The 2874-nt window shown below is 50.8% G+C and overlaps 1 protein-coding gene and 1 long non-coding RNA gene across 3 annotated transcripts in view; one reads left to right on the forward strand and one right to left on the reverse strand.

Annotated features, from left to right (window-relative positions):
* Window positions 1-2874, reverse strand: part of LOC108791649 — a 22536-nt gene that overhangs the window by 2264 nt on the left and 17398 nt on the right. The window contains exon 2 of the long non-coding RNA XR_001941517.1: window positions 1960-1966. This is a non-coding gene — a long non-coding RNA (uncharacterized LOC108791649). The remainder of the gene's footprint in view (window positions 1-1959; window positions 1967-2874) is intronic.
* Window positions 1-2874, forward strand: part of MAG (myelin associated glycoprotein) — a 53971-nt gene that overhangs the window by 2200 nt on the left and 48897 nt on the right. The window lies entirely within an intron of this gene.

A 2874-nucleotide genomic window follows, 5' to 3' on the forward strand; every position in this document is an offset into this window, starting at 1 on the left:
GGGGGGGTTGGTTGCCATGTGTAACACAAGCAGGCATCCTATGACACCACTGTTCCTATATGATGATCAGGGTTGTCATGAATATTGATTCAGTTTTACACTTTGAAATGGAGATTTTTGTTGGCCGGGACAAGCTGAATAAGCTCGGCGTTGTAAGCGGATTACTATGGTGACGCGGTGACCCTTCTCACAGAGGAATGCTGTACACTGGAATTCTTATCTGTGTTTATGAAAGAGGGATTCCTGTATGAGCACACTGTCGGGGCCCACACACCACCGAGGGCCAACATGGGCCAGAGGATGACCAAAGAGCAGCACATGTGATGGCTATGTATGAAAATGTTGCCTGCTCTTGTTGCCCGTAGCGACGTGTGACCTCCCTCCTTTCATTTTTGCTTCCGTGGTCTGAAATAAAACAAATGTAACTGGTTGCTATGGGCAACCAGACATTTTCCTGTGAGTTCACGTCTCATACTAGGCCTCTAAGAGAAGTACAAATGAAAGTGTGTCTGGTTGCCCATAGCAACCAATCATCTTCTAACTATCACTCCTGCAGAGGAGTTACAAATGAAAGAAGGATTCTGATTGGTTGCTATGGACAAGCAGACATTTTCTGTGATTGCACATCTCATACTAGTCCTCTAAGGGGCGTAACTATGAAAAATGTGTCCTGTTGCCCATAGCAACCAATCATCACCTATGATTGCTGAATCATAGAGTTAAGCATAAGAGAAGGATTCTGATTGGTTGCTATGGACAGCCAGACATTTCCTTGTGAGCGCACATCTCATACTAGGCCTCTAAGGGGCGTAACTATGAGAATGTGTCCTGTTGCCCATAGCAACCAATCATCTCCTATGATTGCTGCATCACAGAGTTAAAAATAAGAGAAGGATTCTGATTGGTTGCTATGGACAGCCAGACATTTCCTTGTGAGCGACTGCTCATACTAGGCCTCTAAGGGGCGTAGCTAGGAAATGTGTCCTGTTGCCCATAGCAACCAATCATTTATCATTCCTGCATCACAGAGTTGAACATGAAACAAGGATTTTCTGCTGTGTCCCCATTACTTCCTGTCTCATTGACACCCAGGAAGTTACCGGAAGTACTTCCTGTTTCTGCTCTATGCATAGAGCAGAAATAAATGAGAAATTCTGGGTTTTTTTTCTTGCTCTGTCTCCACTGGAGAGATTTCTCCACTTCCTGTCCTGGTGACACCCAGATAGTTGCCGGTAATACTTCCTGTTTCTGCCCTCTGTTGCTCATCCTTCTTATAGTCCTACAGGGCATCCAGCAATCTCAGAGCGACTGATCTCCTGCAGCCTCTTTGCAGCCACTTCCTGCCTACATGCACTCCAGTGACGGCTGCATGGCATTTCTCAGGGCGGGTTTCCAGATGGTGACAACAGTGGGCCATGTGTGTGTAACGAGTGTTAAAAGGCCACATGTAGCCACTGGAAGCCTGTGTGACAGGGTGACAACACGTAACCACGATTGGGAGATAAAAACTTAGTGTGGTCACCCCATGGCAGGAAGTGGCTAATCAAGGGCTCACACCTGCCGCAAAACGTGGTGCGCAGCAGGTGTGAGTCCATGTTTAGTCACTTCCTGTTATGGGGTGACAACGCCCTGTTTTTCTCTCCCAGCCATGCTCCTGTGTTGTCACCCTGTCACACAGGGCAGCTCATTCATTTCAATGGGCCATCCAAACGCGGCGAAGAAGCTCGTGCAGCGTTTTGAGCTGCGAGCAAGCCGCGTGTCTAGGCGGGTAAAAACGCGTGTTGGCAAGGATACGCGTTTGGGGTGCCACTAACAAATGACGGCACGCCGCGACTCGATTTTGCGCGGCGCGTATGGCATGAACGAGGCCCAATGGCACCACCGCATGACTGTGCCGCCAGCAACAACTCCCGGTCACGCAGTGACAGTTGGGGGCGGGTAGGATGGGCTCTCAATCACATGATCACTGTGACAGCCAATTACGCCTCTGGCATTGCCCTCTCTTAAAGGGCCGGTGGTTAACATGTGTTGGCTCAATCGCAGGCCCCCAAAACTGTGACCGCGCCATCTGCAACAACTCCCGGTCACACAGTGACAGTTGGGGGCAAATAGGATGCGTTGTTCATCATGTGATCACTCTGACAGCCAATCACGCCTCTGGCCTTGCGTTTTCTTAAAGGGCCGGCGGTTGATATGTGCTGACACACGACAATAGGACCTGCACTATTTCTGGCCAAAGCGTATTCCTAGACGTGCGCTGAAGTCCGGCTGCCGCCCCTCATATCTGCCCTTGGAAAAAAAAAAATGGCGCCGCACCTTCGAAGCGCGTTGGCGGTGAATCCAGCCGCGCCGCTCCTTTAATTTGATGGCTGCAGATTGAAGTCTGTGATATTTCGGTGGTATTTACGGATCCCGGGCGCTCTGTTCTCTCTCTCTCCCAGGCGCCTGTTGACAAGACGAGCGCAATAACAGATTATGGGAGCCAAAATCCTGGCACGGCCACCGACGCGCGACGCGTTCCAAGCTCATTAATTTCCCTCCATCGCCAGCCTCGAAAATGTCTCCGCAGTACGCCGCGGCGGCTTCTCTGCTGACAGGTCTCTGCTTTGGTCTCCAGTTCCCTCGCGTGTCCTCTGAACCTGCCAGGAAAGGAACGCAGGGGTCGCCGTTGGTGACCACCCTGAAAATGCTGATTGGTTGGCTGCCAATGCTTTAAAGCAGGGGTAAGCCAAACTCCGGCCCTCCGGCTGTGGTGGAACTACAAATCCCATGAGGCATTGCAGGATTCTCACAGCCACAGACATGACTCCCGGAGAGAGGGGCATCATGGGATTTGTAGTTTCACCACAGCTGGAGGGCCGGAGTTTGGCTACC

The sequence above is a fragment of the Nanorana parkeri genome, unplaced genomic scaffold, assembly GCF_000935625.1.
Source record: "Nanorana parkeri isolate BGI_ZX_2015 unplaced genomic scaffold, ASM93562v1 scaffold563, whole genome shotgun sequence".
NCBI classification, from domain to species: Eukaryota; Metazoa; Chordata; class Amphibia; order Anura; family Dicroglossidae; genus Nanorana; species Nanorana parkeri.